We start from the raw sequence: 15,005 nt of genomic DNA on the forward strand, positions 1-15,005 counted from the left end.
TTGACAAAGTCGTCACTGAAATAATAAGTAAAAGTCTATTTCAGTGTACCTGGCCATGTCAATCCGGATTCTTGAGTCGCCAACAAACTCAGGAATCCATGGCTAATAGCCCTCTGGGGGTCTCCAGACAGGTTCACCGGAAGGGGGCTCTGGTATGCTTGTCTGGGGGGTCGGACTCCTACTACGAACGGCTAGTGTCGGCCACTAGGTCCCTTTCATGGGGGAGTGCGTGGCCTCGCCTATCGGAGTCTCCGCAGCCTTCTGGAGGGCTCATCATCATTGCTAGGAGTGTGTGGGGGAGAGTGTGTATGTGCTTGGTGTTAACTTTATATAACTGTGTGTGAATAGAAATCACACACCGTTATAATAAAAAAAATGCTGCAGCCAAAAAAATAAAAGGGCTAATCACAGCACCCTGAACCCCTAATAGGGCCCGGGTCGCACTTGAGGACCTAATAGGGGGTTGTGGGGGGATTTTTTTTTTGTTTAACTTTTTTTTTTTTTTGCACCCCTACCTTTCCCTTCACTGTAAACCCACTCTGACTACAGGTGGCAGGAGGCCACTTCTTCTGCCCTGAGGGGCACAGATCTTGACAGAGGCTCCCTCTCTAAGCTCAGCCCGCTTACTGAGCGCTTACTGACTGCGGTGGGTGAGCAGAGCTCAGAGAAGGGGACATTAACCCCTCCTCTGCCAGCTGCTATTGGACGGACTGACCAATAGCACTGCTCCTGGGGGGGTGACGGAATTGCCACCTCCCCCCCAGCAACAGGAGGTGATTGTCGATGTATACTACCTTCTAATTCAGGGTATACCACCTTCTAATTCCGGGTCATCGGGTCACACGTGACCCGTATGACCGGAATCGCCACAGATTGGCGGTGTGAATTCACCGGTGATCTGCGGCGATTGCCTACATAGGGGGGGTGGGGTCTCAGGACCCCCCCTCCCACTTGGTGTTGTCACAGGATGCCTGCTGAATGATTTCAGCAGGAATCTCAGTCTGGTCCCCACCAGGCGCGCGGCGGGGACGGAAATTCCCACAGGCGTACAGGTACGCCCTTGGTCCTTAAGTAACAGGATGTCAGGGCATACCCATATGCCCGTGTTCCTTAAGGGTTTAAAGAATAAAAGGAGATAGCAGTCCTCAAAAAATCCACAGATTCCCTCAAGGGGGTATTTTTCTGTGAAAAAAGACCCTCTTGAGGGATCTTTGGAGTTTTCTGAGTACTGATATCTCCTTTTATCTTATATCATTGCCTATCGAGGACTCTTTAGGTATTAGTGTCAATCGAAAGTTAACTTCAAACTCTAGAGTTGTGAGCTGCCCATACTTCACTTTACCATATAACAATAAAGAAACCTGTTGTTACTTTCATGCTGCCTGAACCATGAGTTGTCAGCAGGGTCGTCGGTGGCATCTTCCTGCCCCCCTGGCTTTGATTAATTGGGCTGTCATACTTAAACAGTGAGAAATGTATCTATCCATGGCTGGTAGGGTTGGGAGAAGCTGCTAGGGACCTCATAGATAGCTGGAAGATTAGGTTGCATGATTAGGTTGCATTGCATGATGACAGATTCCCTTTAAGGGCACGTTAAGTGTATGTCACGCTGCGTAAAATCTGCAGCAGCAGCGGGAAGCACGCTGTATATGCCTCGCTCACCATACACACAAGGATTTCTGGCAGCAGCCCTATGTGTGTAGTGAGTTTGGAGGCGGAGCCGCGCGTCACAGTCATGCCGGCACACAGCCCGCCTCCAAAATGCACTGCACACATAGGGCTACCAAGCGAAAGCCTTGTGTGTATGGTGAGTGAGGGATACGCAGCGTATTTCCCGATGCTGCTTATTTTACGCAATGTGAAAATACGCCAGGTGGGAACGTACCCTAAAACAACTAACAGGTGAAGTGAAAAACAATAATTGCATTATCCAATGGTTTATGTTCCTGAGTGGGATATGTTAGGCAGCGAGTAGTCAGTTTTTATAGTTGATGTGTTTGAATTAAAAAAGATGGCGTAAGGATCTGAGCAACTTTTACATGTGGTCAAAAAATAATAATGACTTTACAACTGGGTCTGGGCACCTCCATTAAAACAGGTCTTGTAGGGTGTTCCTTGTATGCAGTGGTAAGTACCTACCAAAAGTGGTCCATGAAAAGACAACTGGTAAACCAGTGACATGTTCATAATTACTTAAGTATCATTGCTATGTGCGGTAAGTGAAAATGCAGCAAAATTTATGAGCACATGTAAATTGGAATTTCAAAAATTCCTTAGTCATGTATAATGTTTAACAGTATATAAAATGATGAGGATGGGCACCACAAACATAAGCAGGTGCAGTCAGTGGTTAAGCACAGACTGTACTAAAAGAAAGGAGAAGTAACCACTAAAGAAGACGCACACCAAAAATCGTACAGAAAATATACAAATCTTTATTAATACTGATACATAAAGCAGCAACACCAAAATTTAAAAACACTTAAAAACACATACATAAATCAGGTGGAGGGCTGTAGCCCTACAAAACACCTAAGGCCCCTTGCCAGACCAGCAATGGTCCCTGGTGGGTGTCCCAACACACAAGGAGGTAGAAAACCTATCACTGTACGAGCAATAAAAAAATGACAATATATCAGAAAATAACCTGAAAATAATCAATAGCCCAATACTGTGAAAAAAGGGAAAAACACTGATCACACATGTAAATGTGTGACCCAGGGATACCTCACCAGGACAGGGGACCACAGCAGCTCCACGCGTTCCGCCGCTATCTGCGGCTTCCTCAGGAGTCATGTTTAACAGTATGCCTACTCAAAGTCCATCAAGGCTATGATTATACAGTAACCCCCCGACCTACGATGGCCCCGACATATGATAAAATCGACATACGATGGCCTCTCAGAGGCCATCGCATGTCGATGTCAGCATCGACATACGATGCTTTTATATGTCGGGGCCATTGCATTAACTGCTATCCGACAGCGCAAAATGCTTAAGCTGCTGTCGGATAGCAGTTTAAGCATCCCTGGCAGGTTCGCTTACCTATTCCCACTGCTCCGGGTCCACTTCGCGATCCTCCGGTGTCTTGCGCATCTTCTCCAGGGTTCCGGCCTCGCTTTCCGGCGTCGTTATTACGTCACTATGCACGCCGCGCCGGCGCAGCAGCGTAATAACGTCACCAGAAAGTGAGGCCCGGACCCTGCAGAAGATGCGGAAGAAGCCGGAGGATCGCGAAGAAGACACCGGAGCAGCGGGACAGCATCAGGAGCCCCTGGGACAGCATCGGGAGCGTTGAGGACCTGTTCCGGCTTCCTATACTTTACATTGCACGGATCCCTCAACATACCATGGATTCGACAAACGATAGGTCGTTTGGAACGAATTACCATCGTATGTTGAGGGACCACTGTACACTATGCTACCTACTAAGACATAACCTTTCATTTGGCATTAGGCAGTGGATCAGATGTGCCTAGAGTGTTTCTTTAATCATTCTTCTAACTAATGTACAGTGGAGATCAAAATTAGAGAACAATTTATGAACACTTGATTTTTTCAGAAATAATGTATTCTACATTGATCATCATTTGAAGGATTTTTTGTAAGGGGTACACCATGTCATTAGTAGTGTTGAGCGGCATAGGCCATATTCGAATTCGCGATATTTCGCGAATATATGGACGAATATTCGTCATATATTCGCTAAATTCGCACATTCATAATATTTGCGTTTTATTTGCGCATATGCGAAAATTCACGCATGCGAAAATTTCCATAAACAAAAATTTACATAAGCGAAAATTTGCATATGCAAAAATTAGCATGTGCAAATTTTCGCATGTGCGAAAATTCGCACGCCAGTCTCAAACAGTAGTATTAGAGCCTTCTTTACATTACACAAGCTGGAAGCAGAGAGGGGTGATCACTGTGATGTGTACTGTGAAAAGAAAAAAACGAATATTCGTAATTACGAATATATAGCGCTATATTCGCGAATATTCGCGAATTCGCGAATAAAATTTGCATTGCGAATATTCGCGAGCAACACTAGTCATTAGAACAGTGTTTTACTAAATATCCAAAGTATATCAACATAAAACCTTTATTTTTCAAAAAACATGATGATCATAATTAGAGAATAGCAATGACTGTAGCACATAGAAAGATTGTAAGTACTTTTTCTGAAGGTTACAACAGTCACCAATTAGTAGGAAGTGTACAGATCTTTGCTTTGAACGACTTCAGCACACTGCTCTGGTGGGATTTTGCTACACTCTTCTTCCAGTTTCTTCCACAGTTCTGTGACTGTTCTGGGTTTCATGACCATAACTTTGTCACCAAGGATTTTCCAGAGGTTTCTATTGGGTTTAGATCAGGACTCTAGGTTGGCCATTTCATTGTTTTCAGTTTCAAGGAACTGCTTTACCCGTTTTGCTGTATGACATGGGGCATTGTCCTGCACTAAAATTGCTGGCTTATTGATTGATGAATGCAAGGAAGGAACGATATGTTGTTGAAAAAGGTTCTGATACACACTTGCATTCACTCTGCCATGTAGCTGTATGAGAAGTCCAACTCTTGCAGCAGAAAACATTCCCCAAACCATGACACTTCCTCCTCCCCCTTTCACTGACTTCTTTAGACTCTTTGGGTTCAGTCTTTCCCCAGTTTTTCAACAAACACATGTTTCTCATCAGACCAAATAAATGAAACTTGCTTTCATCGCTAAAATGAACTCTGGACCACTTCTCCTCTGTCCACACAACATGCTCCTCAGCAAAGTTGAGTCTGGCCTTTGGATTCTTTCTGCTAATAAGAGGTTTGGTCAGGGCCAGATTAAGGCTGCCTGGAAGACAGAGCACTTCATTATGATGCCCCCCCAACAGTTCCCCCACATTAGGTGCAGTATAGTTCCCCCGCATTAGGTTGTGTCCCTGCACATCAGATTGAAACAGTCCCCGCACATTAGGTGTGCAGCACAGTTCCCCCACATTAGGGGTGCAGTCCAATTCCCCCACATTAGGGGTGCAGTACAATTCCCCCACGTTAGGGGTGCAGTACAGTTTCCCCACACTAGGGGTGCTGTACAGTTCCCCCACATTAGGTGTGCCGTACAGTTCCCCCACATTAGGGGTGCAGTACAGTTCCCCCACATAAGGGGGCAGTACAGTTCCCCCACATTAGGTGGCAGTACAGTTCCCCCACATTAGGTGCAGTACAGTTCCCCATATTAGGTGCAGTACAGTTCCCCACAGTAGGTGCAGTATAGTTCCCCCACATTAGGTTGGCAGTATAGTTCCCCCACATTAGGTGCAGTATAGCTCCCTACATTTGGCGCAGTATAGTTCCCCACATTAGGCACAGTACAGTTCCTCCACATTAGGTGCAGTATAGTTTCCCCACATTAGGTGCAGTATAGTTCCCCCCATTAGGTGCAGTACAGTTCCCCCACATTAGGTGCAGTATAGTTCCCCCCATTAGGTGCAGTACAGTTCCCCCCATTAGGTGCAGTATAGTTCTCCCACATTAGGTGCAGTACAGTTTCCCTACATTAGGTGCAGTATAGTTCCCCCCATTAGGTGTAATATAGTTCCCCTACATTAGGTGCAGTATAGTTCCCCCATTAGGTGCAGTATAGTTCCCCCATTAGATGCAGTATAGTTCCCCCACAGACATACAACCTTCAGCCATATACAGTGAATGGCTGGAGGCTGTATGCCTGTTTACTGCCCCAGTGTGCCGACCACCAGTCCGGGTTCACGATCTACTGCTATAGCCTATGGGCCATAGCAGTAGGTCCCGGGACCAGAGAGGAGCGGTGGTCGGAACACTGAAGATGACGTGCCTCTGGTGACTTAACGTGCGCGTGCGTCCTCCTCACTGCTCCGCTCTGCTCTTCTATGGGCACACGCACAGGACGTCAGTGACATCCCTGCGTGCGCTACCTCCCGGCGGCCCCTGCATTTTTAAAGTTAACGCGGGGCCGCAGAGACGTAACAGGGATATCCTTGTGTCCTGAAAAGATTTTTCGGGAGACAGGGATGTCTCGAATGTGACGGGGCCCCTGCGGGCCCGGGGCCCGGAGCAGGTGCTTCAGGAGCGCCAATGATGATCCGGCCCTGGGTTTGGTCACTGCAGAGTGGGCTTTCAGTCCAAATGCTCTTAAACATCAAGACACTGTATGACAAAACAGATCCTCACCCTGTGCTGAACTGGCGAGCACATCCAGCTGCAGTGTTGAAACGATTACCCATGGAGATTCTCCGCATTATCCTGTCCTCTCTTGCATTTGTCTTTCGAGGGCGACCAGCTTTTTTGGGGGACTTGAATGAGTTTGTGATGTTGTAAAGATGGAATATTCTAGAAATCACAGACTTAGAATGAATAACTTCTCTTGCTATGGCTGATAGGGTCACCCCTTTATCCTTCATCTGGGCAACCTGCTGCTGGAGGGCTCAGTCACTTTGGAACAGCATAGCATTTTTGCAAAGTCAGTGAAAACTGGAGAGTTAGGCTGCCAGTTAAATAGTGTTTGTCAGATGATTAAGGAAATCAGCACCAGTTGCCAGGTTAACACCAATAATTTGCAGGTATCTGAAATTGTTCTCTAATTTTGATCAGTGTTCTTTTTCAATTATCTCATTTACATTTTTATTCTGTGCTTTAAAGTAAATATAAGTTATGAAATAAGCTTAAAATGCTGCTATTTTACCAATGTTAGGATATATTCCCATATGACTACACTATGACCTTAAAGGGGTACTCCGCCCCTAGCATCTTATCCCCTATCCAAAGGATAGGGGATAATATGTCAGATCGCCGGGGTTGCGCAGCTGGGGACCCCTAGGATCTCCGCTGCAGCACCCCGCTATCATTACTGCACAGAGCAAACTCACTCTGTGCCTAATGACCAGCGATAGAGGTGCTGAAGCATCGTGATGTCACAGCTCCGCCCCCTCGTGATGTCATGGCCTGCCCCCTCAATACAAGTCTATGGGAGGGCACGTGGTGGCCATCACGCCCCCTCCCATAGACCTGCATTAAGGGGGCGGGCCGTGATGTCACGATGCTCCGGCCCCTCTATCGGTGGTCATTACGCACAGAGCAAGTTTGTTCTGTGCAGTAATGATAGCAGGGTGCTCCAGCGGAGATCCTGGGGGTCCCCAGCGGCGGGACCCCTGCGATCTGACATCTTATCCCCTATCCTTTGGATAGGGGATAACATTTAGGACATTGTGTGTTGTTCTCTAATTTTCCAGTGTAAATCAGTTTAGAGAATTGTTTTCACTTTTACATTAAAGCATCCTTATCTAATGATCATTATGCCTAATGATACCACCTGTAACTCAATAGAGAATGCTACACCATAAATCATGAAAGGGGAAGTGTGTGAGTACAATACTTTTCATATGTTCTGTAGCCTGGCCCTGGGAATAAAATATATTTTTTATCAGTGTAAAAGCTGTTCTTTAGACCTATGCACTTATCCTGCCAGACAAATTAGACTTTTTCAAGTCGGCAAAGTGATGCACTGAAGTAAATGGTAGAAATCTTGTCTGTGTGTCATTATGGAAATTTCTGAGAGTATTCAGCCACACAATTTATGAAGAATTATACCTAGGACATTGAAATTATTATTTCTCTCTACAGACTTCTGTAAGTTTTAAGATTTTAAGTGTCTCTTAGAAAAAGAGTTGAGCGTTCAGCTAGGTGCTTCTTTCCCTCTCTCTCTTTAGTGCATATGACAACTAAAGACTTTCTATAGAATCTGTTTCCTGCAGCAAGATGGGAAGAGAAGCACTTTTCTGAATGCCTCTTCTGCATTCGCTGGGGTTTCAGCACCCAGACCCTGAGTGATCAATACTTTTGACATATCTCTATGATATGTCAAAACTTTTTATAAATGATGGTTACACTTTAACCCTTTAAGGACCCAGGCAATTTTCACTGTAGAACCCGGCCATTTTTTGAACATCTGACCACTATCACTTTAAACATTAATAACTCTGGAATGCTTTTAGTTATCATTCTGATTCCAAGATTTTTTTTTCATGACATATTCTACTTTAACACAGTGCTAAAATTTTGTGGTAACTTACATCATTTCTTGGTGAAAAATTCCAAAATGTTATGAAAAATTAGAAAATTTAGCATTTTTCTAACTAATATACAATATGTCTACTTTATGTTTGAATCATAAAATTGACAAGTTTTTACTTTTGGAAGACACCAGAGGGCTTCAAAGTTCAGCAGCAATTTTTCAATTTTTCACAAAATTTTCAAACTCACAATTTTTCAGGGACCAGTTCAGGTTTGAAGTGGATTTGAAGGGTCTTCATATTAGAAATACCCCACAAATGACCCCATTATAAAAACTGCACCCCCCAAAGTATTCAAAATGACATTCAGTAAGTGTTTTAACCCTTTAGGTATTTCACAGGAATAGCAGCAAAGTGAAGGAGAAAATTCACAATCTTCCTTTTTTACACTTGCATGTTCTTGTAGACCCATTTTTTTAATTTTTACAAGGGGTAAAAGGAGCAAATTTATACTTATGTTTGTAGCCCAATTTCTCTCGAGTAAGCACATATCTCATATGCCTTTGTAAATTTTTCGGCGGGCGCAGTAGAGGGCTCAGAAGCGAAGGAGCGACAAGGGGATTTTGGAGAGTACGTTTTTCTGAAATGGTTTTTGGGGGGCATGTTGCCTTTAGGAAGCCCCTATGGTGCCAGAACAGCAAAACAAAAACACATGGCATACCCTTTTGGAAACTAGACCCCTTGAGGAACGTAACAAGGAATAAAGTGAGCCTTAATACCCCACAGGGGTTTCACGACTTTTGCATATGTAAAAAAAAAAAAAAAATTTCACTAAAATGTGCGCTTCCCCCCAAATTTCACATTTTTGCAGGGGTTAATAGCAGAAAAGACCCCCCAAAATTTGTAACCCCATCTCTTCTGAGTATGGAAATACCCCATGTGTGGACGTCAAGTGCTCTGCTGGCGCACTACAATGCTCAGAAGAGAAGGAGCGCCATTGAGCTTTTGGGAAAATAAATTGTTTGGAATGGAAGTCAGGGGCCATGTGCATTTACAAAGCCCCCCGTGGTGCCAGAACAGTGGACCCCCCCACATGTGACCCTATTTTGGAAACTACACCCCTCACAGAATTTAATAAGGGGTGCAGTGAGCATTTACACCCCACTGGCGTTTGACAGATTTTTGGAACAGTGGGCTGTGCAAATGAATAATTTAATTTTTCATTTTCACAGACCACTGTTCTAAAAATCTGTCAGACACCTGTGGGGCGTAAATGCTCATTGTACCCCTTATTACATTACATGAGCGGTGTAGTTTACAAAATGGGGTCACATGTGGGTATTTATATTTTTGTGTTTATGTCAGAACCGCTGTAAAATCATCCACCCCTGTGCAAATCACCAATTTAGGCCTCAAATGTACATAGTGCGCTCTCACTCCTGAGCCTTGTTGTGCGCCCACAGAGCATTTTACGCTCACATCTGGGGTATTTCTGTACTCAGGAGAAATTGCGTTACAAATTTTGGGGGTCTTTTTTTTCCTTATAGGGCAACACCAGCATGTTAGTGTAATTTCTTTTTTATTTTTTTACACTAACAAGCAGGTGTAGCCATAACTTTTCCTTTTCATAAGGGGTAAAAGGAGAAAAAGCCCCCAATATTTGTAGTGCAATTACTCCCGAGTTCGGAGATACCCCATATGTGGCCCTAAACTGTTTCCTTGAAATACAACAGGGCTCTGAAGTGAGAGAGCGCCATGCGCATTTGAGGACTAAATTAGGGATCGCATAGGGGTGGACATAGGGGTATTCTACTCCAGTGATTCCCAAACAGGGTGCCTCCAGCTGTTGCTAAATTCCCAGCATGCCTGGACAGTCAGTGGCTGTCCGGAAATGCTGGGAGTTTGTGTTTTGCAACAGCTGGAGGCTCCGTTTTGGAAACACTGCCATACAATACGGTTTTCATTTTTATTGGGGGGGGGGGGGGCAGTGTAAGGGGGTGTATATGTAGTGTTTTACCCTTTATTATGTGTTAGTGTAGTGTAGTGTAGTGTTTTTAGGGTACATTCACACTGGCGTGTTACAGTGAGTTTCCCGCTAGGAGTTTGAGCTGCGGCGAAAAATTTGCCGCAGCCCAAACTTGAAACAGGAAACTTACTGTAAGCCTGCCCGTGTGAATGTACCCTGTACGTTCACATGGGGGGGCAAACCTCCAGCTGTTTCAAAACTACAACTCCCAGCATGTACTGACAGACTGTGCATGCTGGGAGTTGTACTTTTGCAACAGCTGAAGGCACACTGGTTACCTTCAGTTAGGTTTTGTTACCTAACTCAGCATTTTCTAACCAGTGTGCCTACAGCTGTTGCAAAACTACAACTCCCAGCATGTACTGATCGCTGACGGGCATGCTGGGAGAAGTAGTTATGCAATAGCTGGAGGTACGCAACTACAACTCCCAGCATACCGAGACAGCTGATTGCTGTTTGGACATGCTGGGATTTGCAGTTTTGCAACATCTGGAGGGCTACAGTTTTAGAGAACACTGCAAAGTGATCTCCAAATTGTGGTCCTCCAGCTGTTGCAAAACTACAATTCCCAGCATGCCCTGACAGCAAACAGTTGTTTGGGACTGCTAGGAGTTGTAGTTTTGCAAGATCTGGAGGGCTACAGTTTAGGGACCACTATATAGTGGTCTCAAACTGTAGCCCTCCAGCTGTTGCAAAACTACATATTCCAGCATGCCCAAACAGCTGTCTGGGCATGCTGGGAGTTGTAGTTTTGCAACATCTGGAGGGCTACAGTTAGAGATCACTGTATAATGGTCTCAAACTGTACCCTCCAGATTTAGCTAGGCAACTCACCGGCTTCCGTCGGATCCAGCCGCACGTCATCGCCGCCCGCCGATCTCCGTCGCCTGCAGCCTCTGTCGCCCGCCCGGATCGGTAAGTGGATCTTCGGCGCCGGTCCCCGTCGTTTCCCCATCCTGCCCCGCCTATTGTGGGAGGGCAGGACGGGAAAAACTAAAGTAAACCCCCCCGCCCTTGATCTGCTATTGGTGGTCGCGTCTAGACTACCAATAGCAGGGATAGGAGGGGTGGCACCCGTGCCACCTCACTCCTATCGCTTCAGGGGGATCCTGGGTGTCTTAGACACCCGCGATCCCCCTTACATTACGGGTCACTGGGTCACTATAGACCCGGAATCGCGCAAATCGCAAGTGTGAATTCACTTGCGATTTGCCGCGATCACCGACATGGGGGGGTCTGATGACCCCCCCTGGGCATTTGCACGGGATGCCTGCTGAATGATTTCACCAGGCATCCCGCTCCGATCCCTGCCCGGCGTACGGCGGGGACCAGAACTGCCCATGGCGTAACTGTACGTCATGGGTCCTTAAGACCCAGGGTGTCGGGACGTACTGTTACGTCATGGGTCCTGAACTGGTTAAAGAGTCTGTCTAGTGTTCTTTTATAAGGCATTTGACAACATTAACTATACTTGGTGTTACAATTTACTATTAAGATCTCTGCTTGTTGTGTGTGAACAATAATCTGTCTGTTTATATCTAAAGACTTTAATAGACTCAGTCCTTACGAGTTATAAACCAGTGACTGTGGGGACTTTAAGGAGTGCTTATGATTCACTTATTGCAAATTGTAATACAAGGGAAATTTACTGTCATAGTGCGCCGAAGGCTGATACACAATAATTTAATTTGGAGTCTAGACACAGAGCTCATGCCCTTAGATATAAGAAGTGTTTAAGTGTCTGGCTTTAAGCCCTTCCATTATACAATTATGTTGGACAATAGCTTTGATAGCAGGTATAGTGGGGACCTTTTCCGATTTCCAGTACTGAGCAATGGATGTTCTAGTTGCAGTATTTGGAAGGCTTTCACTAAAATATGTTCAGGAAGATGGTCGAGCATCAGGGACAATAAGGCAGCCTCTAGGCCCCTGGTGATATACAAGCCCAAAAGTTGCACCAAGAGAGATTGTATGTCATTCCTTATGGAATTAATCAGGTCGAAATGCCACCAAACATGCAAAAGAGTGTCGGTGGCACTGTGACATCTCCAGCACATGGGAGAAGCTGTAGGGTAAGGGTGTAATACCATTGGTTACATATATTGAAGAGACCAATATATGGAGGGTAATTCCAAATAATTACTTATAGGCTGCCCTAGGGCAACCCAAAAGACCCTGTTTTCCCATATACAAAAAGGAGGGTATTGTTAAAAGTGCAATCTTTATTTACTGTATCCGCACAAACAGATTAAAATATGCAAATGCCTATAGCCCTTTTCAAATGATCATGTCCTGACTAACCAGTCTTGGACTATTGTATAACCTGAGCGATGCTGGTTGTCTGCAGATACATCGGCATAGACACTGACAATTAAAACCAAGGTGGAACGGCCCCCCTCAACATGTTTCGCCACCGAAGTGGCTTTGTCAAAAGGTTAATGGGCACTAAGTTCCAAAATGCCATGCTGGGGGTTTTAAAACCTCCCCTAGTGATGTCACAGGAAATAGTCATATTTGTATATAAATGCAATGTTCCGATAGTTCCCCTTATCCAATGATGGACAGCTCATTCCACCAACAGAGAGATGTATTTTTCCCTGCCAATGGTTGAAAACCTTATTCTGCCCAATCAGGATATCATCTTCTGTGATTGACATTCTCTTTCTCCAATACAATTCCGCTGACGTGATGCGCGAGAATTCACTGCGCAAACACTTTAATTCTCACCCGATCGGGAGGACATCAACTCACCCAGTATGTATGAACAGACCTCCGACGGCTCCTCCCTGACTTCCGTCTGCGCACCGTTCCGTGCGCCGGGGACTTAGCCTCAGAGTTACGTGCGCAGTAGATATGCGCGAACACTTAGAACTTCTGTGTCAGGTAAGGACTTAGTCCGAAAATAGAAAGCGTAATGGCTATATTCAAATACCTGAGACTACTATATCAGATGAGGACTTGTCTGAATATAGATATATTTGTGCATGAGCTTGAATACTACTTAAAATGTTCAAGGAGAGTCACTGCATTAATGCCATTTCCAAAGCTAAATTAAATAGAGGTGAGTATAATAATTGTGATGTGCATTCCCGGTGGGATTCTCTCTGATGTTAATCTTATGTATATCAGTTTTTATGGATTGTAATCTTCTTGAATAAATATTTTGATGAATTTTTTGGTGTGTTTCATTACTGTTGTTATATTGTATATGAATGTCTCACTTCTAATGGTAGGATAATAGGCTCTCTGCTTTAGTGGAGTGTCATTAGAATATGCCCCATAGATCCAAACCGGGACAAAAATTACAATCAATTGTGGCATTTATATTTGGGATATCTGATCCTCACTATGACCTCTTTTTCCTAAATCCTAGCATCACTTAGGCATAATTCATGAGGACACATTACTAGCAGCATTAAAAAATAAGAATAATATAATGGTTGATAACTATTGGCTGGTTCCTATATAAATGCACTAAAAGTAAAGCCCTCATTTAGACCTTGAGGGGACATTGATCCAAGCCGGTATATCCATTTTGCTTCCTCACGCAACAATTTCTTGTCTAAATTCCCACGTCTGGGACCCAAAAAAACTCAAACTTGACCAATCTCCTCCATGCTGCATCCAAAAATGTCTTGCCAGAGGTGTGTCTGCCCTCGTACGAATAGTACTCAAATGTTGGGAAATCCTCCTCCTAAATTGTTGTATGGTCTTTCCCACGTAAATTCGAGGGCATCCACATTGGGCAATATAAACAATTCCCATGGTTTGACAGTTGATAAACTCTCTCATGATATATTTTCTCCCATCATTCAGGTTCACAAATTGGTTTTAGGAATCATTTGACAAAAGTAACAATTACCACAAGGATAGGATCTAGTAATTGTGGATCTCAACCAAGTGGTATCCGTGACATTAATGAAATGGCTCTTGACCAAATATTCTCTGATATTCTTTCCCCTCCTATATGTCACTGACGGATAAGGAGTGAGTACCTCTCTAAGATCTAAATCCGCCAGGAGAATCGGCCAAAATTTCTTGAGTATGTTAATCACCTGATGGTTGTTTTTATCAAAAGTACTTATATATCTCACTACTTTTTGATTTTCTTCAGTGAATTCTCGAGCATCACGTCAGTGGAATTGTATTGGAGAAAGAGAATGTCAATCACAGAAGATGATATCCTGATTGGGCAGAATAAGGTTTTCAACCATTGGCAGGGAAAAATACATCTCTCTGTTTGTGGAATGAGCTGTCCATCATTGGATAAGGGGAACTATTGTAACATTGCATTTATATACAAACATGACTATTTCCTGTGACATCACTAGGGGAGGTTTTAAAACCCCCAGCATGGCATTTTGGAATGTAGTGCCCATTAGCCTCTTGACAAAGCCACTCCGGTGGCGAAACATGTCGAGGGGGGCCGTTCCACCTTGGTTTTAATTGTCAGTGTCTGTGCCCATGTCTCTTTAGATGTGGATGTATCTGCAGACAACCAGCATCGCTCAGGTTATACAATAGTCCAAGACTGGTTAGTCAGGACATGATCATTTGAAAAGGGCTATAGGCACTTGCATACTTTAATCTGTTTGTGCGGATACAGTAAATAAAGATTGCACTTTTAACAGTACCCTCCTTTTTGTATATGGGAAAACAAGGTATTTTGGGTTGCCCTAGGGCAGCCTATAAGTAATTAATACCATTGGTTAGCACACCTCGAAATGCTCTTATGTTAACTAAACACGAACCTCCATTGATATGGCTAGGTCAGACTCCCACTTATTCTGGAAGGGAAAACAGTCAAGTTTGTTTGTCTAAATGAGTTCCAGATAGCATATAGAGATGCCCTTTGTAAATCAGTGGTCATCATATTGATACCGTTTGTAATGAGTAGATGCAACCTCCCATGGCCAAATGTAAGGATTTTAGGAAGT

This window comes from Hyla sarda, chromosome 10 (genome assembly GCF_029499605.1).
Source record: "Hyla sarda isolate aHylSar1 chromosome 10, aHylSar1.hap1, whole genome shotgun sequence".
NCBI lineage: Eukaryota > Metazoa > Chordata > Amphibia > Anura > Hylidae > Hyla > Hyla sarda.